The 27,440-nt window shown below is 36.4% G+C and overlaps 1 protein-coding gene and 1 pseudogene across 7 annotated transcripts in view; one reads left to right on the forward strand and one right to left on the reverse strand.

Annotated features, from left to right (window-relative positions):
- The window catches only part of ATRX (ATRX chromatin remodeler), a 285,985-nt gene that overhangs the window by 5,196 nt on the left and 253,349 nt on the right, over positions 1–27,440 (forward strand). The window contains exon 2 of one of the 7 annotated variants that reach the window (XM_019955726.2): positions 2,139–2,228. The exons of the other annotated variants lie outside the window; for them this stretch is intronic. The gene's annotated coding sequence lies outside the window, so the exon portion shown is untranslated. The remainder of the gene's footprint in view (positions 1–2,138; positions 2,229–27,440) is intronic. 7 annotated transcript variants of the gene reach the window in all.
- Positions 1–27,440, reverse strand: part of LOC109554747 (alpha-1,2-mannosyltransferase ALG9 pseudogene) — a 38,204-nt pseudogene that overhangs the window by 4,817 nt on the left and 5,947 nt on the right.

A 27,440-nucleotide genomic window follows, 5' to 3' on the forward strand; every position in this document is an offset into this window, starting at 1 on the left:
TGGTTAGGATGCAGGTGTTTTGTTGCTAATATAATGTCATATTATGATGTACACAAATGTTTTATTGGAAAGGAAAAACTGCTAATTATTATGGCTCAGATTATGTTTTTATTTTGAAAGATTACTATATCTAGTATTTTTCTGCCCTTTTTTGATTGGAGATGATACTTCTGAAAAGACCTGTATTCTAGTAAACTGTGCTTTCTGCTCTGCAAAATTGTCAAATTTTCTCTCTAGCCACTGTTTTCAGATTTTGTTTCTGAGTTTTGGCTTCAAGTAGCCATTCTTGATATCAATAGTCCAGTTTTCTTGTTAAGTGTTACATATAATATTTGTTTAAGAAATCACTGTATGGCAGTGGTATTCATGTGTATATACCCTATGCTCCATTTTTTGGGGGGATGCTTTATTCATTGATCAAGTACATGAGTATCAACTAGGTGCTAGGCACTGTTCTAGCATATGCAAAGGGTAAAAGACAAAATTCCTGCCCCCTTAAAGCATTTTTAACCTAAGGAGGGAAATAGTAAATAAACATTGGAGGTCTATTGGTTGTGCTAGGGATCAGAATGAAGAAAAGCCTAATTTGGGGGATGTCTAGCAAAATTTTGCAGAGGAGATGATATCTGTATTGGGTCTTGAAGAAAAGTTAGCAGTTAAGCATTGACTATGAAAAAGGGCAGTCCAACAGGGGGATTAGTATGGCTAAAGATTAGTCTTATTTTCTACATAGCAGAGGAAATAAGATATGTTCACAAATAAATTTGAAGCAGGATGTAAAGGGCTAAATGCTGTGTTGGGTAAAAACTAAGTTGCTGTGGGAATTTAAAGTAGGAAGACATTTCTAATGGGGTCCAGGAAAGGCTTAGAGATAGTATTTAATTGTGCCCTTGGAGGATATATATACTTTTGACAAAGAAGACTGGAGAAGGATTTCAGATGTGAGGTATAGCAGCTTGAGCAAAGAAATGTTATGTATATTAGAGTTTTCTAACTGAAAGGAGGTCAACTTAGAATCTTTAACTCAATTCCTGGGCAAATAATTGTATAACCATTGGCAACTAGTATTTTTTTTTCCAGCTTTATTGCGATATAATTGACATACAGCTTTATGTAAATTTAAGGTATACAGTGTGATGATATGTTATGCATATATACTTTGAAGTGACTGCTACAATAATTACCTTTTTTTAAATTATTGTTGTGGAGAGAACATTTAAGATCTACTCTTTGGCAACTTTCAAGGATATAATACAGTGTTGCTATCTAGAGTCACCATACTGTATACTGTATATCAGATCTTTAGAACTTATAATGAAGTTTGTATGTTAACTTTTATGGCTCGATGATCTTATAAAAGCTTGTGAATGAGCCTGATAATTTTAGTTCAGCAGAGCTGTTAAAAGCATAACCCATTTTTCTTAAAGATTGTGTAGAATTTAATGACAGATTTTGAATGACAAGCATTCAAAATGTATCATTACTTGTCTTTATTTTGGTCATTTGTCAGTTGACTTTTGGGTAACATTTGATTTCTAAAATCCAAAATAAAAAATAGTTTTTTGGTTTTTTTTTTAGTAATATTGGATTTATTTTGCTTATTTGAATATATCAATTATTTTTTGGTTTATTTGATAACATTCCAAATTTAGCTCTGCTATAATGCTTGTTTTGAAAAAAAATGTGCATTTGTTCCAACAAGATTGATATATTGGGTAACAATTTGAGCATAAGACAAAATTTGTATTTGCTTATTCAGGATTTTGTTTACAAGGTCAAGGTTCAGCAAACTATGGCCACCACAGTGACCTGTTTTTGTAAATAAAGTTTTGTTGGAACACACCAAACTCATTTGTTTACATTGCCCTGTGGCTGTTTTTATAGCAGAGTCTCAGAATTGGATAGTTGCAACAGAGACCCAATGGCCCACAAAGCCTAAAATATTTACTCTCTGGCCCTTTATAGAAAGTTTGCCCTAGGTGAATGCAGGAAGCTGGACCCAGCTGAACTGAGCTGCATTAAAATACATGCATATACAGGCACATGCCTCAGACCTCTATCAGCTACCTCAGTTCACCCCTTGTGTTATGAGCCACACCCATCCACATCTATTGTTACAATTTTCCATCCGATTTCAGATAACCCTCCTTCCATCACTTCACAATAATTCATGAGCTGCAACCCTTCTGATGCCCACTTCCACAAGCAAACTTCAGGTCTTTTTCAAGGTAAAGTGCCATATTTATTGTTGTACTTGTGTATTTCTTAATCACTTAATGTGTGTAAACTGTGTAAAATTGTGCTACCATTTCTATTAGGTTTTTGTCTTTTTTAAAAAATATGTCACTGATGAAGTTTTTGGAGTGTTGTGCTTCTAACCCCATTTCCCCCCCGAGTCCTATGGTGTTCATTGTATAATTTTGCATTACCTGGTGATTTTTAGGAGCTCGTATCATTGCAGAATTGACTACTTGTCATCTTGCAAAAAGTATTGATTCATTCCCCAAATATTTCTTGGACTATGTGAAGTTTAAGTGAGTTAATGGACCCAAAACACTTAGGTTAGTGTGACATAATAATTACTCAAATATTAGTTGTTACTAATTACTATTACCATGTGCCAAGAACTGTTCTAAGTACTGCTTAGGTGTACAAGACAAGGCACCCCATGGAGCTTACATTATACTTAAAAAAAATCTGTACTAATTTGCATTTTGGCTTGTAGTTCCCCCCCTCAAAAAAGATGTTTTGGTGTTTTTATAAATGATATTTTAAAAATGTCTATCCACGGATCAAAGATACTTAAAATAACTTTCTAGTCAATATATTATTCATCTCATGTACTGTTTTATTGAATGATTTTTTGAAATGTTTTTTATAACTATAACCTTGGGTGATGAATTTGATCCTACCTTCAAGCAGATAAAGAATAATCATTGCCTTTTTACTATATTTCAAAATTAAAAGTTTCCCCCAAATAGGAATATTCTCCTATATAACCTCATTATAATTAGCAAAATTAGAAATTAATCCTGATACAATACTATTTCTAATCTACAGACCTTACTCACATTTTGCCAGTTGATTCTCAATGTCCTTCATAGTGAATTCATATTTTGCCAGTTGATTCTTAATGTCCGTCATAGTGAAAGACAACGATTTCTTTTCTCTGGTCCAGGATCCAGTTCTGGAACAGGCATTGCATTTTGTTTTCATGTTTCTTTAATCTTTTTTAATCTGGAGCAGTTCACTTTACTTTTTTATCCCTTTCTATCCCATTTTTGAAGAACACTGGCCAGTTAATTTGGGTTTGTCTGATGTTTCCTTGTGGCTGTGTATTTTGCTAGAAATAGTATGAAGTGATATGCTTTTCTTTGCACATTTTATCAGGGGGTATATCTTTGCTTTTACTGTATTTTAAAATGTTTTTACTTTTAATACTAATATTATCAGCCCAATTTAGAGATTTTAAAGCTAGGTTTGGTTAATTTCTATAGAGTTAGAGAATTTGCCCACCTGTTATTTTTCTTGCCTTTCCCATTTCTAACTTTCCTCAGGTACCCCCAGCATTCAAATCAAAACACCCTATTTATGAAGTTTCACTGTGCTTTTTGAGTATCTACTAAAAATAAAGAATTAAGAATGAATGTTTCATATTAAAGTGACTGGACCTGTTAAGTATATGAAATAATACACTTCTTCCGAAGGCTGAATGTAGAGCATCCAAGAGAGCTTATTGAATATTTCAGTTTAGAGATAGAAGAAAAATATTTGATGGTACTAAATGACTTCAGAGCTTTTAAAAAATACTCAACAAATCACTATTCTTTTCTTTTAAGGAATCCCTGAGCAAGCATTATCATCATTTATATAAACATTTAGTATTCCTCTGTTCAAGGCAATTTGTTTTTTTCTCATATGGAAAAAAAGAGATGAACTCAGACCAGTTTCCTCCTTTGAGGAGTTTACACTCTAGTAGGGAGTACTCTTGGGTTTTAAAGAAGAAATTATAAGGAGAATGTGTTGCTGTTAAAGAGAAGTAAAAGAATGTTCAGTGGGTGAAGAGGGGAAAGAGAACCTTCTTTGAGGTAAGAGTTGTGGTTAGATAAGATTGGAAAGTCATGTGTGAATTATTTTGCAGAAAGCTTCAAATTCTTGCTTAGGGGTTTGTACCTTATCCTTATTTATAAACATGGGAAGCCTCTGAATGTTTTGAGCATGGGGGTGACAGATACTTGAATCTGTGCTCAACTATGCCAAATCTGTGGATTCTGCATCAGCAGATTTAAACAAACTCGATTGAAAATATTTGGGGAAAAAATTCCAGAGTACCAAAGAGCAAAACTTGAATTTGAAACACATAGGCAATTACTTAGACACCAATTATATTATATTAGGTATTATAAGTAATCTAGATAAGATTTAAAGTATAGGTGAAGAAGGTCATAGGTTATATGCAAATACTTTGCCATTTTATATAAGGGTCTTGAGCATCCTCAGATTTTGGTATGGGGGAGTCCTGGAACCAGTCCCCATAGTTACTGAGGAATGACTGTAAATTTAGGAGAATATAGTCATATACCTCTAGCTCCCACCTCTTACCCCCTAAAATAATAGCACAAGCTAAGTATCAACTGAGACATTTTAGGTATGATAGTATAGTAGTTTAGTACTTGAATTGAGGTAGAATGAACTTGGGCAAAGATGGGATTTCAAGGCAGATAATAATGACTTTTAGGTATACTTTTTCCCCCCTCCTTCCCCATTCCAAATATAATATTAAAAGATTTAAATAACTTTTATTTGTTAAGTATTGCCATCCACTTAATACTGTTTTCCATGATTTGTCTCTCACATCTGAATTCTAAACATTCACCTGATTATTCTGGATGGGAGCTAGGGCTACATGACTTGAAGAATGAATTCTGGAATTAGGTCTGATTTTCTGATGTTCTGCCTGTAAAATCTAAACTTTTAAAAATTGTAACTTTTCCTTTTGCAGAGAGAAAGAATGCCAGTTCTCTCCTAAAGACCCTTTTCTTGTAACCTCTCACAACAGAATAAAACTTTTTGCTTTGCTTTCTTGCTCTTACCACATTTTTTGCCTTCTATCTCCTTCTGAAGACTCTGCCTTTGAGTGGGGATTGGGTATGGCATATTGATGAAATGGACTGTATTTAATCACTGTGCCAAACAGAATGAAGCATTTCTTGAAGTTCCTACTGGGAATTACTGGTTTGGCCCACATGAACGTAGTTATTGCAATTAAAAATTTTTGAATGTTTCTTAGAGATCACCATTTATACATATTAAGGTAAAATGTAGGTCTTGTTCAAATGTTGCTGCTTTATTACTCAGATTTGTAACTTTTATCTGCATTAGAGCATTTATATCTTTGTATTTAAAACAATAGATCGTAATTTGTTCAGTCCTCCATTCTCTCTTAAATATTTTAGCATTTTAACCACTTAAGAGTGTATAATTTAGTGACATTAAGTACAGTGTTGTGCAACCATCATTATCTAATTCCCAAACATTTCTTTTACTCCCCCCCAAAGAAACCACATATCTGCCAATACTACTTCTCCATTCCCCTTGCAAACACTAATGTACTTTCTTTCTAGCTCAATGGATTTGGGTATTCTGAAGTTTTCATATAGAAGAAACGGTACAATATGAAGATTTATCCATATTGAATCATGTATCAGTACTTAATTCCTTTTTTATGCCTGAATAATATTTTATTAGGATATCCTACATTTGTTTACCTGTTCATCAGTTGATAGGCATTTAGATTGTTTTTACCTTTTGGATGTTGTAAATAGTGCTACTGTGAATATTTCGGTATATGTTTTTATTTGGACATGTGTGTTCATATCTCTTGGGTATATACCAAGGAGTAGAATTTGCTGAGCCATATGGTTACTCTCTGTTTAACTTACTGAGGAAAGCTAAACTATTTTCTACAGTGGCACATCTTAACATTTCCGCACGTGTTATTTTCTGTTTTATTTAAAAAATTATGGCCGCTATAATGGGTGATATATATTAAAGTGATATCTCACTGTGGTTTAGTTTATTTTTTTTTTATTTAAGCAAGTTTGTTTGGAATCTGTTTGAAAAGATTTTGGTCTTGTTTAAAAAGACCAAGCAGGTCAAGAAGACGGTTAGAACTGGACATGGAACAACTGACTGGTTCAAAATTGGGCAAGGAGTACGTCAAGACTGTATATTGTCACCCTGCTTATTTAACTTATATGCAGAGTACATCATGCAAAATGCCAGGCTGGATGAAGCACAAGCTGGAATCAAGATTGCCAGGAGAAATATCAACAACCTCAGATTTGCAGGTGATACCACCCTTATGGCAGAAAGTGAAGAAGAGCTATAGGACTTCTTGATGAAGGTAAAAGGTGAGAGTGAAAAAGCTGGCTTGAAACTCAGCATTCAAAAAATGAAGATCATGGCATCACTTCCATCACTTCATAGCAAATAGATGGTGAAACAATGGAAACAGTGACAGACTTTATTTTCTTGGGCTACAGAATCACTGTGAATGGCGACTACAGCCGTGAAATTAAAAGACGCTTGCTCCTTGGAAGAAAAGCTATGACAAGCCTAGACAGTATATTAAAAAGCAGAGATATCATTTTGCTGACAAAGGTCCATATAGTCAAAGCTATGGTTTTTCCAGTAGTCACGTATGGATATTAGAGTTGGACCATGAAGAAGTCTGAGTGCTGAAGAATTGATGCTTTTGAACTGTAGTGTTGGAGAAGACTCTTGAGAATCCCTTTGACTGCAAGGAGATCAAACCGTCAATCCTAAAGGAAACCAACCCTGAATATTCATTGGAAGAACTGATGTGGAAGCTGAAGCTCCAATACTTTGGCTATTTGATGTGGAGAACCAACTCATTGGAAGAGACCCTGATGCTGGTAAAGTTTGAGGTCAGGAGGAGAAGTGGATGACAGAGGACGAGATGGTTGGATGGCATCACTGACTCAATGGACATGAATTTGAACAAACTCTGGGAGATAATGAAGGACAGGGAGGCCTGGTTATGCCAACAGTTCATGGGGTTGCAAAGAGTCAGACACGACTTAGTGACTGAACAACAAACTACTCAATATTAAAAAAATAGATCCAACCAAGACATTTTCAGTATTAGATTATAAACTGTGTAAAATGTGATTAGGGACAGGAGATGAATATGAGAAATAATTTCTATTAATAGTGAATAAAGTTTACTATGTACTGTTTATTAACAGTTTTGTGGATTCTTGTACACATTTGCAAATATCTGTGCACTATGGGGAATACAGCTCTGTCATAGCATAAAAGTTAGCATTGCTTAATGGTAAGATATACTTTGTTAAAATCTTAACTCAATTTCATGCTTACTTTGGAAACTTATTTAGTCTCTCTGAATCTTGATGATTACCTTCTGAAAAATGGATGTTAAAAGTAGAAGAAATTGAATCAGTCAACATTAAATAAGATGCCATTTCCATTTTAAGTATTCAGTGTTACTGATCAGGGCAAATGCCCTAAGGTGGAACATTAAAATTTTTTACAAGACTCTATCTTAGTAGGAGGGAAGGCCATAGCAAAAAACAGGGGCTAAGATCTTGTAGGACCTGCAAGAAAACCTCAAGATTTTGGCTTTATTTAACTGTGATAAAATTGACAAACTATACTATTTTAACCATTTTTAAGTGTACAATTTAGTGTCCTTACATAAATCACATTGTTGTACAAACATCACCACTATCTCCAGATCTTTTCATCACCCCAAACTAAAACTCCATATGTATTAAATAATTCCCCAGTCCCCTCTCCCTTAAACCCTGGTACTACTGTTCTACTTTCTGTGTGAATTTGACTCTTCTTGATACCTCTGAATAAACAGAATTGTACAATATTTTTCCTTTTTTGTTTGGCTTTTTTCACTTAGCATAGTGTCCCTAAGGTTTATCCATTTTGCAGCATGTATCAGAATTTCATTTCTTTTTAAGGCTGAATAATATTCCATTCATTATATGTATGTACCACATTTAGTTTATCTGTTTATATGTTGATAGGCATTTGGGATGTTTCTTATCTTTTGGCCATTGTGCATAATGCTAATGTAAACTTTGGTGTGCAAATGTGTGTTTGAATCCCTGTTTTTAGTTCTTTCAGGCATATACCTTGAAGTGGATTTCTATCTTTAATCTCTTGGGGAACTACCAAACTGTTTTTCTCTGTGGCTGCACTATTTTACATTCCTACCTGCAACATATAAGGGTTCTAATTTCTCTAGATTCTTTCTAAAAATGGATTTTATTAAAAATTTTTTTTGATAGCAGTCATCCTAATGGATGTGAAGTGTTTGTGCTTATTGGCGCTTTGTTTGTCTTCTTTGGACAAATGTCTATTGATGTCTTCTGCACATTTTATGGTTTTTCTTTAGTTGTTCAGTCACTCAGTCGTGTCCAACTCTTTGTGACCCCATGGACTGCAGCACGCCAGGCTTCCCTGTCCTTCACCATCTCCCGGAGCTTGCTCAAACTCATGTCCATTGAATTGGTGATACCATCCAACCATTGTGTTCTCTGTCATCCCCTTCTCTTCCTGCCTTCAATCTTTCCTAGCATCGGGGTCTTTTCTAATGATAATTATTGATAGTTACCCCTTGTTTTTCAGTCACTCAGTCATGTCCAACTCTTTGCAACCCTGTGGACTGCAGCATGCTAGGCTTCCCTGTACTTCACTATCTCCTGGAGTTTGCTCAAATTCATGTCCATTGAGTTGATGATGCCATTCAACCATCTTATCATGTGTGGCCCTCTTCCCCTGCCCTCAATCTTTCCCAGCATATCAGGGTCTTTTCCAGTGAGTCTCTTCCAATAACTCCTTATTAGATATATAATTTGTGAATGCTTTCCCCCATTTTATGGATTGCCTTTTCACTCTCTTGGTAGTGTTCTTTGATACACAAAAGTTTTGACTTTTAATAAAGTCCAAGTTATCTATTTTTGCTTTTGTTGTGTGTTTTTGGTACCATCCAAGAAATCGTTGCCAAATCTAAAGTCATGACGTTTTATCTGTCTGCTTTCTTCTTTTATTTTTAAAACTTTGTTTATATATTTTTGGTTGTGCTGGGTCTTTGTTGCCACACACATGATTTCTCTGATTGTGGCTAGTGGGAGCTACTCTCTAGTTGTGGAGTGTGGGCTTATTGTTGCAGTAGCTTCTCTTGTTGCAGAGCACAGGTCTAGGCGTGTGGCTCAGTAGTTGTGGCACACTGGCCTAGTTGTTCCATGACATGTGAAGTTTTCCTGGATTAGGGATTAAACTTGTGTTCCCTGCACTGACAGCCAAATTCTTATCCCCTGTAGCACCAAGGAAGTCCTTTGGAATGTTTTTGATTGTCAATTCAAGTAGGGAGATTGACTAATTGCCCCCACTCCCTCCATTTGCTGAATGCTATCTTTGGCATTTAACCATGTAGTAACTTACCATTGTTTATTTTGTAGTATACCTCTGAGTTACACTGTGATGTTCTTTTATTTCAGCCTAATGGACTCTGTTTAGCAGGTATGCCAGCAGTGAATTCACTCAGCTTTTGTTTTTTTGGCACATTTCTTTTGCATTTTTCAAAGATACCTTTACTACATATAGAATTCTTGGTTGACATTTTTTTCCACAGCATGTGAAATATGTTATCTCACTGTTGTGTGGTATTTAACTATTTTGTTAATGAAAATCCTGTGTACTTATCATTCTCTTGTTGATTTCAAGCTTTTCTTGGCTTTTGACAGTTTAGTTATGTTTTGTCTCAGTGTGGATCTCTGTCTGTCCTACTTGGAGTTAATTGAGCTTTTTGGATTCATGTATTTCTTGAAATTTGGTAAGTTTTTGGCAGTTATTTCTTTAAACATTCATTCCGTTCCTTTTTCTCTATCCTCTCCATCTGTGACTCTCATTATGAATGTGTTGGTAGGCCTGATGGTGTCTTAAAGGTCTCTCATGCTCTTTTCATTTTTTTTTATCCTATTTTGTTTCAGTGTCTCATACTAGGTAATCTCAATGGGGCTTTATTTAAGTTTACTGAATTTTTCTTCTCTCTATTCAGATCATCTGTTCAATCTCTATAATGAGTTTTTCACTATTGTACTTTTATTTTGTAAAAGTTTATTTGGTTGTGTTTTGTAGTTATTTTTCTGAATATTCTTTCCCTGGTAAGACTTGTTTTCCTTTAATTTTTCTTTTCTTCTTCTGTTTTTGCCATGCTGCGAGGTGTGGGGATCTTAGTTCCTTGAACAGAGTTTGAACCTGCACCCCTGCATTGGGAGTGTGGAGTCTTAACCATTGGGCTGCTAGGGAAGTCCCTCCTTTATTATTTTTTTTTTGTTCATGGTTTTCTTTAACTCTGTGAGTATATTGAGGACAGTTGTTTTAACATCTTTGCCTACTAATTCCAGCATCTGGGCTTCCTTAGGAGCAATTCTGTTACTGTCTTCTTTTTCCTCTGTGAATGGGCCATACTTTATTTCTTTGCATGCTTGTAACTTTTTGTTGAAAATGGACATTTTGAATATTGTAACGTGGTAACTTTGGAAAACATTCTTTCTTCTCCACAGGATTTGTTGTTGCTGTTTGTTATGGATTGTAGTTTTTGCTTAGGGAATTTTATAACCTATTTTTATTATGACTATTCTTTGTCTTGTGTGGACACTGAAGTGTTTGTTCTGGTAGATTATTCATCAGTTAGTGGTTTGACTGAACTTTCCATAAATGGATCAAAGCAAAAAATACAGACAAACTACAAACAAAACCCCAAATCCAGACAAAACTACTCTCTCAGTCTTTGGAGATTGACTTGGCATTGGGGCACTTCTCAGTGCTTGGCCATTTCATTTAAAACTCTTCCCTAGCCCTCCCTGCTTGATTGTGTGGAGGCTAAAGGTGAGCCATAGATGAACACTTATGGCCTTCTGTCTTTTCTGAGCATGTGTCCAGCCCTGAGTGTGTGTGGGCTTCCAAATTCCCTGGTCGATGTAGGAGCTTTTCAGAGTCCCTGTTCCTTCTATGTATGTCTTTCTCCATCCAGCTTTTTCCTTCTTATCCTTTTATGTCTGTCTAGTGCCTGGCCCGCTTGTTATTCCTTGCCCCAGGTGACTGTGGATAGTATATTTTCCTTTAAATGCTTTGTATAAAGGTTGCTCATTTCAGGAACTTGTTCTTCCTCCTGAGGTGGGTGAAAGAAATGGAAACCTGTGATGCAGTATGCCAGGTAACTACCAAACAGGTGAGAACACACAACTACCATTCTTTAAGAATAAGGTCCGTATTATTCCTTTTGACATCTGCAGGTTGTGCTAGAATTGTAGGCCACTGTCTTCATGGCCACCACGTAGCTGAGGAGTGAGGCATGGTAGGTGCATAAAATAAAATACCACAGTGCTCTCATTTCAAAGTTCAGCAGCTTTTTCTATTAAGTGCTCCCCTGGTGGTTGTAATGTTTTGATTACAAGATTCTAGAGTTCCAAAAAAGTTGATTCTGATGACAGTTTTTACCAGCATAATTGTTGCCATAGTGGAGGGACAGAATTTTGGAGTTACTCACTCCACCACTGTGTATAATGTTGTTCTTGGTCTGTTTGTTTTAATCCCTATGCAATGGCACATTTTCTTTAAAATTAATTTTTTAAATTGAAGTGTTGGGCTTCTCCAGTTGCTCAGTGGGTAAAGAATCTGCCTGCATTGCAGGAGACACAGGAGATGTGGATTCGATCTCTCAATCAGAAATATCTCTGAGAGATCGGAATGGCAACCCACTCCAGTATTCTTGCCTGGGAAATCCCATGGACAGAGGAGCCTGGTGGGCTGCAACCTATGGGATCTAAAAAGAGTTGAATGTGACTGAGCATGAGCAAGGACAGATGGATAGTTGATTTACAGTGTTGTATTGGTTTCAGGTGTATAACAAAATGATTCAGTTATCTATCTATATTTATTTTCAGATTCTTTTCCCATATGGGTTATTACAAAATATTGACTGTAGTTCCCTGTGCTATAGTAGTGTGTATATATTAATCCCAGACTCCTAATTTATCCCTTCTGCCACATTTTCTTAATAAGTGTAGCTTTTTATGAAGTCTTGATATCTGCTAGGGCATGAGTGCCCACATTGTTCGTACTATCTTGGTTATTCTTGTACTGTTCCATGTTATGTATCTTTTTCTTGTATTTCTAAATGCTTTGATTGGTGTTTAATTCTATTTTGATAAACACTTTAGAGGCCTACTGTGAGCCAAGCATTGTTTTAGATCAACATTTCTCAAACTTGGCATTATAAACATTTTGGTCCAGGTAATTATTTGTTGTGGGAGGCTGTCCTGTGTGTGCATTGACTCTCTGTCCTCTATCAATAGATACCAGTAACAACACCCCCTTCCCCACCCTCCACCAGTTGTGACAAGCAAAAATGTTTAAAGATGTTTTCAGATAGTTCCTGTGGGAGGTGGTGGTATGGGGGTGACACAGTCCTCCCACTTGAGAACTACTATTCTAGATGATAGGGATTCACAGATAATTAATACTGAGCTAAGAGGAGGAGTAAATGACTGAAATACTCTGTGATATGGTTAAGTATGTATATGAACCAAGGAATGTTGACAAACAGTAAAAATTGCCATGGAGTTGGGTCTTAAGGCTAGATAGTGATGTTATTTAGGAAGGGAGATGTTCTAGGTGGTAAGAAGTCTAGAGACTTGGTAAAAGGACCCTTACTTGAGCCTTGAGAGCAGAAAGAAATTGTGTGATTGGAGAGGATATGGAATGTAGACTTGAAGAAAAGGAAGGGAGTTGGGGTCAGATTTGAAAAGGCTTTTCATGCTATTCTGTTTTATTTTTTGTCTTTTCATTATAGAAAACCAACAAATACTTTTAAAGTTTTTAGAGTCATATGTTCAACTTTTTTGTAGCAACAATAATGAAATGATAAAAAGCATATGGTGAATGTTAAACTCAAGAAGATAACACTAAAAAGGGAATACTTGTACACTGTTGATGGGGATGTAAATTGGTACAGCTACTATGGAAAACAGTGTTGAGCTTACTTGGAAACTAAAAATAGAACTATCCTCCAGCAATTCCACCTTTGAGTATATATCTAGGAAAAAATAAGATGAAAGTGCACATCAGCAGACTGTTCTATTAAGAAGATATGTGTGTGTGTATGTGTGTGTGATGAAATATTACTCAACCATGTAAAAGGTTGAAATATGGCCATTTGCAGCAACTTGGATGGACCTACATAATATGATACTTAGTGAAATAAGTCAGAGAAAGACAAATACTATATGATATTGTTTATATGTGGAATCTAAAAAAATAATAATACAAACTAATGTATATAGCAAAAGAGAAAGCACATTCAAACAGAAAACAAACTAGTTGTTACCAATTAGGAGTATGGGATTAACAGATACAAACTACAGTATTTAAAATAGATAACAAAGATATACTGTATAGCACAGGGAATTACATCCATTATCGTGTAATAATCTATAATTGAATATAATCTAGAGAAATACTAAATCACTATGCTGTGTATCCTAAACTAACACAGTATTGTAAAATCAGCTGTTGTTGTTCAGTCGCTAAGTAGTGTCCGACTCTGCGACCCCATGGACTGCAGCATGCCAGGCTCCCCTGTCCTTCACTGTCTCCCAGAGTTTGCTCAAATTCATGTCTGATGAGTCAGTGATGCTATCTAACCATCTCATGCTCTGCTGCCCCCTTCTCCTTTTGCCTTCAATTTTTCCTGGCATCAGAGTCTTTTCCAGTGAGTTGTCTCTTCCCATCATGCCAAGGTATTGGAGCTTCAGCTTCAGCACCAGTCCTTCCAGTGAATATTTAGGGTTGATTTCCTTTAGGATTGACTGGTTTGATCTCTTTGCAGTCAAGGGAATGCTCAATAGTCTTCTCTAGCACCACAATTCGAAAGCATCAATTCTTCGGCACTCAGCCTTCTTTATGGTCTGACCCTCACGGCCATACATGTCTACTGAAAAAACCATAGCAGCTTTGATTATATAGACCTTTGTCGGCAAAGTGATGTCTCTGCTATTCAATTTGCTGTTTAGGGCTTCCAGGTGGCACTAGTGGTAAAGAATGTGCCTGCTAATGCAGGAGACATAAGAGACCTGGGTTCGATCCCTGGGTCAGGAAGATCCCCTGGAGGAGGGCACAGTGACCCACTCTACTATTCTTGCCTAGAGAATCTTATGGACAGAGGCGCCTCGCAGGCTAGAGTCCATAGGGTCTCAGAGTCCATCATGACTGAAGTGACTTACCATGCATGTACAGGTTTGTCATAGCTTTTCTTCCAAGGAGTAAGTGTCTTTTAATTTCATGGCTGTAGTCACGGTCTGCAGTGATTTTGGAGCCTAATAAAGTAAAAACTCACCATTTCGGTTTTTTACCCCTTCTATTTGTCATGAAGTGATGGGACCAGATGCCATGATGCAAGTTTTTTAAATATTGATTTTCAAGCAAGCTTTTTCACTCTCTCTTTCACCCTCATCAAGAGGCTCTTTAGTTACTCTTCACTTTTCTGCCAGTAGAGTGGTATCATCTGCATGTCTGAGGTTGTTGATACTTCTCCCAACGTCTTGATTCCGGCTTGTGATTCATCCAGCCCAGCATTTTGCATGAAGTAATCTGCACAGAAATTAAATAAGCTGGTGACAATATACAGACTTGTCGTACTCATTTTCCAATTTTGAACCAGTTCACTGTTCCATGTCCAGGTCCAGTTCTAATGGTTGCTTCTTGACCCATATACAGGTTTCTCAGGAGACAGGTAAGGTGGTCTGGTATTCCCAACTCTTTAAGAATTTTCTACAGTTTGTTGTGATCCACACAGTCAAAGGCTTCAGTGTAGTCAATGAAGCAGAAGGAGATACTTTGCTGGAACTCCCTTGCTTTCTCCATTATCCAACGAATGTTGGCAATCTGATCTTCTAGTTCCTCTGCCTCTTCAAAACCCAACTTGTACATGTGGAACTTCTTGGATCACATGCTGGTGACGCCTGGCTTGAAGGATTTTGAGCATAACCTTGTTGGCATGGGAAATGAGCACAGTTGTATGGTAGTTTGAAAATTCTTTGTATTACCTTATTTAGGATTGGAGTGAAAACTGACCTATGCCAGTCCTGTGGCCACTGCTGAGTTTTCCAAATTTGCTTACATAATTGAGTGCAGCACTTTAACAGCATCCTTTTTTTAGGATTTGAAATAGCTCAGCTGGAATTCCATCACTTCTGCTAGCTTTGTCATAGTAAAACTTTCTAAGGCCCACTTGACTTCACACTGCAGAATGTCCGGCTCTAGATGAGTGATCACACCATCATGGTTATCTGGGTCATTAAGACCTTTTTTCTCTATGTATATATTCTGTATTCTTCTGTGTATTCTTGCCACCTGTTTTTTTTTTTTTTCTATAAAATAGTACGTTTATTGGTTAAGAAGAATATTGTATTTGAAAAGTACCTTCCTTCTGGGATTTTCAAATAAATTTGCAGATATCATTTTATTCATCCACACAGCAGAAACTTTGGAAACCAGAAAAATGGAAAAAAGTATGGCTTTTTATACATTTAACGCTATACAACCAGTTCAACTATTTCCTCATTCTGGTGACTATGAGAGTACAAAGGAACCATTTACTCTTTTCCCTGGCATCACTCCACCTCTTGGGGAAATTTGTGGTAGGTGACTGTGGCTTCTTGGTCATATGATTCCTAGGGACAGTACAGGAATTCAGTGAGGGAGTTTAAAATGTTTCAGATAACTGTCAACATTCCATGGTTACCACCTCTTTCTAATTTCTTCTGCTTCCATTAGGTCCTTACCGTTTCTGTCCTTTATCATGCCCATCCTTGCATGAAATGTTCCTGGATATCTCCAGTTTTCTTGAAGAGATATCTAGTCTTTTCCATTCTCTTTTTTTCCTCTATTTCTTTGCATTATTCATTTAAGAAGGCTTTCTTATCTCTCCTTGCTATTCTCTGGAACTTTGCATTCAGTTGGGTATGTCTTTCCCTTTCTCCCTTACCTTTCACTTCTCTTCTTTCCTGAGCTATTTGTAAAGCCTCCTCAGACAACCACTTTGCCTTCTTGCATTTCTTTTTCTTTGGGATAATTTTGGTTGCCACCTCCTGTACAATGTTACAAACTTCTGTCCATAGTTCTTTAGACCCTCTGTCTACCAGATCTAACCCCTTGAATGTATTTTAGTCACCTCCACTGTGTAGTTGTAAGGGATTTGATTTAAGTGAAGAGTGAAAGTGAAGTCTCTCAGTCGTGTCTGACTCTTTGCAACTCCATGAACTGTAGCTCCTTCCTCCATGGGATTTTCCAGGCAAGAATACTGGAGTGGGTTGCCATTTCCTTCCCCAGGAAGATCTTCCTGACCCAGGGATTGAACCCGGGTCTCCTGCATTGTAAGCAGTTGCTTTACCGTCTGAGCAACCAGGGAAGTCACACCTGAATGGCCTAGTGGTTTTCACTACTTTTTTCAAGTTAACCCTGAATTTTGCAATAAGGAGCTCATGACCCGAGCCATTGTTAGCTCCAGTTCTTGTTTTTCCTGACTGTATAGAGCTTCTCCATCTTTGGCTGCAAAGAATATAGTCAATCTGATTTTGATATTGACCGTTTGGTGATGTCCATCTGAGAGTCATCTCTTGAGTTCTGAGAAAAGAGTGTTTGCTATGACAGCGTGTTCTCTTGGTAAAACTCTGTTAGCCTTTGTCCTGCTTCACTTTGCACTCCAAGGCCGAACTTGCCTGTTATTCTGAGTATCTCTTGACTTCCTCCTTTTGTATTCCAATCCGCTGTGATGAAAAGGCATAATTTTTTGGTGTTAGTTCTAGAAGGTCTTGTAGTTCTTCATAGAACTGGTAACTTCAGCTTCTTTGGCATTAGCGGTTGAGGCATAGACTTGGATTACTGTGATGTTTAATGGTTTGCCTTGGAAACAAACTGAGCTCATTTTGTCATTTTGGAGATTGCATTTAAGTACTGCATTTCAGACTCTACTACTCTTCTGCTGACTATGAGGGCTACTGCATTTCTTCTAAGGGATTCTTGCCCATAGCTGTAGATATAATAATGGTCATTTCAAACAAAAACTTGAATTAAAAAATATTTATTTATTTGGTTGCATTGGGTCTTAATTGCCACATGCCAGCTCTCCATTGTGGCACATGGATTTAGTTGTCCCAAGGCCTTCGGGATCTTAGTTCCTAGATGAGAGATTGAACCCACGTTCCCTGCATTGTGGATTCTTAACCAGTGGACCACCAGAAAAGTCCTGGTCATCTGAATTAAATTTGTCCATTCCCTTTCCATTTTAATTCACTGATTCCTAAGATGATGTTGTTCAACCTTTCCATCTTCTGTGTGACCACATCCAATTTACCTTGATTCATGTACCTAACATAATATGTTCTATGCAATATTGTTGTTTATAGCATGGGACTTTACTTTCACCACCAGACCCATCCATAACTGAACATTGTTTCCGTTTTGGCTCAGCCATTTCATTCTTTGTGGAGCTATTAGTAATTGCCCTCCACTCTTCCCCAGTAGCATATTGAACAGCTTCTGACTTGTGGGGCTAATCTTCCCACGTCATACTTTTTCCATTTTAATACTGTCCATACGTGCCCTGACGTTTCACTTTCATGCATTGGAGAAGGAAATGGCAACCCACTCCAATGTTCTTGCCTGGAGAATCCCAGGGACGGTGGAGCCTGATGGGCTGCCATCTATGGGGTTGCACAGAGTCCAACACGACTGAAGCGACTTAGCAGCAGCAGCAGCAGCATACGAGCCCTGAATGGCATGGCTTGTAGGTTCATTGAGTTATGCAAGCCCCTTCGCCATGACAAGGCTGTGATCCCTGAAGGAGAAATGAAGATAATAGTACATACTTGAGGTGGTTCTGAGGATTAATAAGATCATGCATAATAAGCATTTAGAAATAGTACTTGGGAAATAATAGATACTCACTAAATGTTAGCTATGTTTTTTGTTTATATCAGCATATGTGTATATTAATCATGTTTGAATCTTCTGTGGGAACACCTAGTGAGGTGTCAGGCAAGGGACACTTAAATGAACGCCTTGGATGTGTTTATGAAGTGAATTCATAAATAAGCATTAATCCAATTTTAATTGTATATAACCAGAAATGAGTTTAAACTCCAGATTTCTTTCTGTTGTTTTTTAATTGAAGTGTAATTGATGTACTTCTTACTACTGTTGTAAATACTTATATATAAATTTGAGTCCTTATTGTCTACAGGCCACTTTTCTAAGGTATGACCCTGAATTGGGTATTAAAGTAATAGTCTCTATATATTTAACTACTTGTATTCTGGACAGTTACAAGCATATTCAAAAGGAAGAAAATAGAACCGTCTAAGTACGTGATACCATCTTCAATAGTTATCTCATGGTTAATTGAATTTTCTATTTCTGTTTAATACATACTGACCTAAGTACCCCCTCACTGGATTAGTTTTAAACAAATTCTGGATGTCACATTATTGTATTGAAGTTTTTTTAAAAAAACTATACTATGATGTATTTCCCTGAAACCAGCTAGTATTTGCAAAAGGACAAGTGGATGCTTTTTTCTTTTGATACTAATACAAAAATCAGATTACCTTCCTGACTTCTGTTAGGTGATAGTGTTTTAGATGTTTGGAGTCCATCCATACTTAAAGTGTAGAAGCTAGTATACTCTCACATTGGAGAAGGCAATGGCACCCCACTCCAGTACTCTTGCCTGGAAAATCCCATGGATGGAGGAGCCTGGTGGGCTGCAGTCCATGGGGTCGCTAAGAGTCACACACCACTGAGCGACTTCACTTTCACTTCTCACTTTCATGCATTGGAGAAGGAAATGGCAACCCACTCCAGTCTTCTTGCCTGGAGAATCCCAGGGACGGGGGAGCCTGGTGGGCTGCCGTCTCTGGGGTCGCACAGAGTCGGACATGACTGAAGCGACTTAGCAGCAGCAGCAGCATGCTCTCACATTATTAAGGCATAAAATTTTCAACATTTTCTTCTGAAATACTTCAGACTTTGGGGAATGATTTTACATATATTCACCACCTAGATTCTACCTTTAACATTTTACTACACTTGTTTTATCACATATTTTCCATGTATCTAACTCTAATGCAGCAGTCCATCTTGTTTTTTTTACTCATTTCAAAGTAAATTCCAACAATCAGTATAATTAAAGTTCAGTTTTTAAAGCTGTTTTTTCAACTGTTTTTTTTTTTTCAGATTTCTTTTTGTGTAAACTTTATTTTTGTGAATGATCTGAAGTTCTGAATTGTGGCCACTCATAGTCTCTGTGGTTTCAGTGCTTCTCATTTTGAACTTCGCTTTCATATACCGTGAACCTTTATTAGATTATGTAGGTTACATACCAGTAATTAATATTTAACCAAACTAAAGTAGCATGAATAATGAGAATTTTGCATATGTGTTTTCACTGGTTTTTAAAGAAAATTTATTTTAGGAAATAATTGTGTGTCCCATTGTGGTATGTTAAACTAATATGTAATTTTAGTAATCTCTTTTAAATTTTTCTATTTAACAGTTAATGTCAGGGTCCGATCCCCTGGAGGAGGGCACAGCAACCCACTCTAGTATGCTTGCCTGGATAATCCCATGGACAGAGGAGTCTGGTGGGCTACAATCCATGGGGTCACTGAGAGTCGGACATGACTCAAGTGACTGAGAACACACTGAGGTCCATAAGTCACTGTTTTAGTGTTTAGCTCTTTTTCTTTGATCTTGGTATTCTGTAAAGTGTGTAAATATTGTTTGTTCTCCATATGACTACATGCCTCATGACAGAAAAATCTATTTACCACATTATGAACTTTTTGAATGCTCATAATAGCCATGTGGGGCTTCCTAGGTGGTGCAGTGGAAAAGAATTCGCCTGCCAAAGACGCAGGGTATGCTGGTTTGATCCCTGGGTCGGGAAGATCCCTTGAAATAGGAAATGGCAACCCGGTCCAGTATTCTTGCCTGGAGAATTTCACAAAGGAGCCTGGAGGGCTATAGTCCATGGGTTTGCAAAGAGTTGGACAGAACTGAACACACATTCAGTAGCTATATAGTAAATGCTGTTGAGTAAATAAATGAGATAATTTTATCAATTCATATTGCAACTTTGTTTTTTTGGTTCAGTATTTTGGGGATTTTGAGGTAGCTTTAGATATGCACTGTTCAGTACAATAGCCATTAACTGTCTGTGGCTATTGAGCACCTGAAATGTGGCCAGTGTACATTGAGATGTGCTGAAAGTATATTTGCACACAGGATTTTGAAGACTTACTATGCAAAAAAGTAAAATATCTCATTACTAATTATTTTATATTAATTATATATTGAAATGATAATTTGGATATATTGGACTAAGTAAGATTAAAATTAATTTCACCTGCATTTTTTAAAATGTGACTTCTGCTGCTAAGTCACTTCAGTTGTGTCAGACTCTGTGCGACCCGATAGACGGCAGCCCCCCAGGCTCCTTTGTCCCTGGGATTCTCCAGGCAAGAAGACTGGAGTGGGTTGCCATTTCCTTCTCCCAAATGGCTTCTAGAAAATTGTAAATTATATTTCTGGCTTACATTATACCTCTGTTGAACAACACTGATCTGGATTGCTCGTTTTTCATTTTATTAGTTTTCAGTTGAATGGGTATACTACAATTTATCTGTATACCATAGGTGGATATTTAGAATATTTTTCTAATTTGGTACTATTAAAAAATGTTACTGAGAACATTCTTAAATGTTTCTCTGCACATGTGCTAGAGCTTCTTTAGGAGGTCAGTTCTGTTTTTTATTATAAGATAATTGCCAAATTGGTATCCATAATGGTTTTACTAATTTACACTTCCACTGGCAATTTGAGAATTTTCTTATTCTATATTTCTCCATTCTGGCCAATGTGTTTTTATAGACAATTGTAACTTAACCCTTAAATTAACAGCTTAAGCAAGCACTGGTAATTCTTTAAGTTTCTCCTAGTGAATCTTTTGTAATAGTCAGTGCACATAGCCCTTTTTTCTGTACTACTTATATTCTGAATAGATAAAAATTGATTTTAAAATTTTGCAGCCATAATGCAGACCCTATTAGTAGGCAGCTACAGTTCTTGCAACAAAAGTATATCTATCTTTTTAAGTGCCGTTAGCTTGAGAAAAAGCTTCTGGCATCTTTCTTTACATGATGGGATACTATACTGACATTAAAAATTGTTTTAGAAAATAATACTGCAGAAGATTATTCACTATATATTAATGGAGAGGAAAGGTTGCAAAACAGTTAAGTAACCATTCAATTTTGTTAAAAAAAAATTCCCCAACATGTATGCTAACATCAGCTGACATTATATTATGTACTTCGCACCTCTTCATATTCCATTTTCTCTAGTGGACTTACTAGGGACAGAGGATGTGGAGGGTGTCCTTAGCAACAATAAGCTAAAACTTCCACACCTGGAATAATATTATAGGCTAGAGAGAGTGACTAAATGTGCTGTAATTGTTCCCATTTTAAATATTAAATATCAGGCTTTCCTTAAGGTACAAATGGACCCAAACTATATTATTCTTTACCTGTTGTTTTTTCAGTATTAGAGAAACTTTTCCAAGAATTAGAAATTGTCATTTAACTTCAATAAGAAGTCTATTTGCATTTGATATTTTCTACTCTTTTGGAAAGAAAATAGTGGAAAATGGATTAATCTTCAATCCTTTGGAATAAAATTTAGATGGTTTGAGCTCTGGTCTCAAATTAGTTTCATTTGGAATTACCTGATAAAAGGTTAGATTTGGGTTCAAAGCCAGTTCTGTAATCTTTGAAAAGTTACCCAACAACCAAGTTGTTTTTTCACTTATGCAGTGAATATGGTAATACCTACATGAAAATCTTTATCACCTGCCTAGCATAGTGTAAACACTTAATAAAATTGAGTTGCTTTATCTCTTCCTTTTCTGTTTTTCAGAGTAGATGCAGTTAATAGCTGGAGACAGAATTGATTAGGTATCAATTTCATGAAAAGAACTATGAATAGTTTTGATGTACATATCAAAAAAATAGAGAAGTTACCATGTAAGTTGATTCTGATTTTTCATACCTTCCCCCTCAGGTATCTATCACCTGGAGTATTGAGTTCATTATATTCTAATGATAAGCCAAACACTGTGTTTTCAAAGATGATCTCATCTGTTTATATATCTTTTGCTTCTGGAATGATAGCTTTGCTCTTGTAAGAAAGTTAATGCTATCAGCAGACCTTAATGAGCGGTTATAAAACTCCTTTTAGCTAGTGCTTGCACTGTAGATTTTATCTGATTCCGTTTTTATTGATTAGGAACATAAGCTATATACTTTATCTGGAGAAATTTGCTGTAACTCCCCTAGAATTGAATAGGGGTCCACAAACTAAATGATCGCCCTAGTAGGTTGTGGATGGATTTTGTTAAAGCACTGAATATTTAGTTACAGATACAGGAATGTGTATGTGGCTTTGTCTTTTCTCAGAAAACCTAAATTTTGTTTTTCTCCTCTGTCCTCTTTACCAAGATAGAAATAAGAATTTTATTTAAACTAAGTTTCAGTATTGTTTGCAGTACAATAAATAGGGATATAGATTTACTCTGAAGTTCTAGGGGAAAATAGGTTTTGTTACAATGGGCAAAGTAAAATTGCATTTCTGCTTTATCAGAGGATAGTTTGTATTTTATCCTATTTAAATCTAAATTCATTCCCTTTGAGCTACAATATACTTCATCTTGATAAAAACCTTCCAAAGGCTTCTTCTTTTGAAAGATCTTAGTATGTTTTTGTTAGAAAATACAGTGATACTTGTACTTATTTTTCTGTTACAGTGAATAGAATATATTGAATTTAAATAGATGTACCTTGAGTGGAGTAAATTTAAGCTTTTCAAATATTTATGCATATTTCTCATTCTCAACTGTTCTTTATTTTTCCTTGATTCTGTATAAAAGCATTGCAATTTTCTCTTTTAATAAAGGAAACATCCATGGTTCAGTGTTTGTTTTCCAAGGTATACATCAGGAAATTCCTGATTCTATAGCAAAATTTGCTTTTTAAAATAGAGGTTAGCAGGTATTGGAAACAAGGTTAAGAGTTTTCACTCTAAAGGAACCTATACAAAAATTAGGTGGAAAACAATTACACATACTAGAGATTTAAAAGTATTAGGAAATTCACAGTTATAAGCATGTTTCCCCTTTCTTCCATAGATTATTCCTGGGATATTTAACAGCCTTTTTTTGCCATTAGAGTTTGAATTCCTTAAGGTCATGTCTTATGTATTTATTTTTTATTGCAGTACTAAGTACTCAGAATAAATATATTCAGCATTTGTTAAATATTATAAAATGAAATAAGTGAATCTTATTCCTCATGAATAAAAAGTGAAGTCTGACTGATTTATGTTTAAAACTCTTTATGTCAGTTTGGGAAGAGTTTAAATAGAAGTTTTTTAGGCAAGAAGTATTTGTGAAGCTAACCTGAATAACCTTTGTACCTTTAATATATCTTGTTTTGGGACTCAAAGAGAAGGTCTTGTATTTTACTAGTGCCTTGTTTGTTGTAGTGCATTTTGGATACTGTTTTCAGGAAAATAAAATTTGTTTTATAAGATGATTATTCTATGATGTCAGTGATAGATATGACCTGTCATCTCATATACTTAATTTTTATATCCTTAGATTGCTGGGAGGCCTGAGTGATTTTTTGAGATGATATAAAAGAGATACCAGTGTTATTTCCTGTTTTAGTATTTTTTTGTTCGCCTCCCTTTTTTTGGTAAAGTAACATATCTACTACTATGGACAAGAATCCCTTAGAAGGAATGGAGTAGCCATCATAGTCAACAAAAGAGTCCAAAATGCAGTACTTGGATGCAGTCTCAAAAATGACAGAATGATCTGTTTGTTTCCAAGGCAAACCATTCAATATCACAGTAATCCAAGTCTATGCCCCCGACTAGTAGTGCTGAAGAAGTTGAGGTTGAATGGTTCTATGAAGACCTACAAGACCTTCTAGAACTAACACCCAGAAAAGATGTCCTTTTCGTTATAGGGGACTGGAATGCAAAAGTAGGAAGTTAAGAAATACCTGGAGTAACAGGCGAATTTGGCCTTTGAATACAGAATGAAGCATGGCAATGGATAATAGAGTTTTGCCAAGAGAACGTGCTGGTCATAGCAAACACCCTCTTCCAATTAAGAGGGAAGATAGCATTTAATTCCCTTATTTGTGGCACAAGATTTTTACCAGACGGTGTGATACATTGATCCTTCCTATGTCCCACTATAAAATTACTATTAAAAATTAATCTTAAATAGAATAATAAAATAATAAGATTCAGGTAGGATTCAAGACCAAAAATATCTTATCATAGAGAATAGAGATTGTAAAACCCTATTGTAAAACTTTGTGCTCTGTGTGGACATAGAGTGTGGACACTTGATTTTTTTTTCTTAATACTAAATGTGGAATTTTTCATAAAGCAGAGCTTCATGAAAGGCTTGATATTCTAGTGTGAAATCCTGGGTAGAGGAAACTTGTGCTTTTTCTACCTCATTTTTAATATAGTCAATCCTTGTTCACTGCTACATGGCCTCAAAAGCACCAAAGTAATTATCTAGTTTGACAGATATAGTTTAAAAAAGGTATAGTTGAGAGATTTATTTTAATTTCTGTTTCCATCCCATAGTTTTATAATCTGTGCTGAACCAAAAAATTCAAGCATTAACAGATTGATTACTTTCTAATCACTGCTTTTAAAGCTAAAGAAATTGAAGTAATATCCTCAGATCATGTTGAAACTTCTACTGAGTCAGTTTTTTCCCTAGTTTTTGTTCAGGGTAAAAATTATATGAAAGGTCTAAATTCTAGTGCAGTTGTTGTTAGAAGATCTCTTAAACAACTCAGTCAATGTCCAAGTCACTTTCTAAAAAATAACAAATTTAGTGATATAAATCACCTACCACAGTCCATTCATTTAAAGAGTACAATTTGGTGGTTTTAGTGTCTGTCAGATCAGTATAGCCTTCACTACAATATTCATCACTTCAACAGAAATCCTCTACCAATTAGTGGTTACTCCTCATTTTCCCTTATATCTCTACCCCAGATCCCGTCAACCACTATTTTACTTTCTATCACTATGGATTTGTGTATTTTGAATATTTCCTATGAAAGGAACCATACAGGATGCGGTATTTCATGACTGAATACATTCATTTAGCATATTTTCAAGGTATATCCATATTGTAGCATGACTCAGAACTTTATTCATTAATATTGCTGAAAAATATTCATTTATTTAATGGATATGTGGTTTCTGTTTTTTGGTTACTATGAATCATGCTGTTGTCAACATTTGCATATAAATTTTTGTATGTTTAACTTTCTGAGGAGCTGTAAAAACTTTTTCAGTTTTGTATTATTTCACAAATAGTATAGTGCTTATCTGTTTTATATTCACATCAGCAGTGTATGAGGGTTCCGATGTTTCCACATCCTCACTAATAACCTCCTAATATCTTTTAAATCTTTTAAATGATACCCATTCTTGTGGGTGTGAAGTAGTATCTTGTGTTTATTTTTACTGTGGTAAAGTATACATATTATGATATTTATCATTTTAACCATTTGTAAATTTGCAATTCAGTGGCATTAAATGGAGAAGGCAATGACACCCCACTCCAGTACTCTTGCCTGGAAAATCCCATGGATGGAGGAGCCTGGAAGGCTGCAGTCCATGGGATCGCTGAGGGTCGGACATGACTGAGCGACTTCACTTTCACTTCTCACTTTCATGCATTGGAGAAGGAAATGGCAACCCACTCCAGTGTTCTTGCCTGGAGAATCCCAGGGACAGGGCATCCTGGTGGGCTGCTGTCTATGGGGTCGCACAGAGTCGGACTGAAGTGACTCAGCAGCAGCAGGCATTAAATACATTGACAGTATGTAACAGCCACCACCATCTACCCAGAACTCCATCATTCCCAACCAAAAGCTCTGTACCCATCTTGATACTCTCTTTAATAAATGGTGCGGTGTCCATTGAATATCAACATGTGAAAGAAAGAAGGTTGAAGTGTTACCTTACACCATATACAACTAAAAATGAATCAAATACCTAAATTTCAGAGCTAAAACTGTGGCCCTTAGAAAACTTAAGGGCCTTGAATTTGTCTGTACTATTCCAATCACTTGCTCAGTCGTGTCTGACTCTTTGTGACCGCACGAACCACAGCAAGCCAGGCCTTCCTGTCCATCACCAACTGCTGGAGTCTACCCAAACCCATGTCCATTGAGTCAGTGATGTCATCCAACCATCTCATCCTCTGTCATCCCCTTCTCCTCCTGCCCTCAATCGTTCCCAGCATCAGGGTCTTTTCAAATGAGTCAGCTCTTTGTATCAAGTGGCCAAAGAATTGGAGTTTCAGCTTCAACATCAGTCCTTCCAATGAACACCCAGGACTGATCTGCTTTAGAATGGACTGGTTGGATCTCCTTGCACTCCAAGGGACTCTCAAGAGTCTTCTCCAACACCACAGTTCAAAAGCATCAATTCTTTGGCACTCAGCTTTCTTTATAGTCCAACTCTCACATCCGTACATGACCACTGGAGAAACTATAGCCTTGACTAGATGGACTTTTGTGGACAAGTAAAATTTCTGCTTTTTAATATGCTGTCTAGGTTGGTCATAACTTTCCTTCCAAGGAGTAAGCATCTTTTAATTTCATTGCTGCAATCGCCATCTGCAGTGATTTTAGAACCCCAAAAAATAAAGTCAGCCACTGTTTCCCCATCTATTTGCCATGAAGTGATGGGACAGGAAGCCATGATCTTAGTTTTCTGAATGTTGAACTTTCAGCCAACTTTTCCACTATCCTCTTTCACTTTCATCAAGAGGCTCTTTAGTTCTTCACTTTCCACTATAAGGGTGATGTCATCTGCATATCTGAGGTTATTGATATTTTTCCTGGCAGTCTTGATTCCAGCTTGTGTTTCCTCAAGTCCAGCATTTCTCATGATGTACTCTGCATAGAAGTTAAATAAGCAGGGTGACAATATACAGCCTTGATGTATTCCTTTTCCTATCTGGAACCAGTCTGTTGTTCCATGTCCAGTTCTAACTGTTGCTTCTTGACCTGTGTACAGGTTTCTCAACAGGCAGGTCAGGTGGTCTGGTATTCCCATCTCCTTCAGAATTTTCCACAGTTTATTGCGATCCACACAGTCAAAGACTTTGGCATAGTCAATAAAGCAGAAATAGATGTTTTTCTGGAACT

This window comes from Bos indicus, chromosome X, assembly GCF_029378745.1.
Source record: "Bos indicus isolate NIAB-ARS_2022 breed Sahiwal x Tharparkar chromosome X, NIAB-ARS_B.indTharparkar_mat_pri_1.0, whole genome shotgun sequence".
In the NCBI taxonomy this organism is placed as follows: domain Eukaryota; kingdom Metazoa; phylum Chordata; class Mammalia; order Artiodactyla; family Bovidae; genus Bos; species Bos indicus.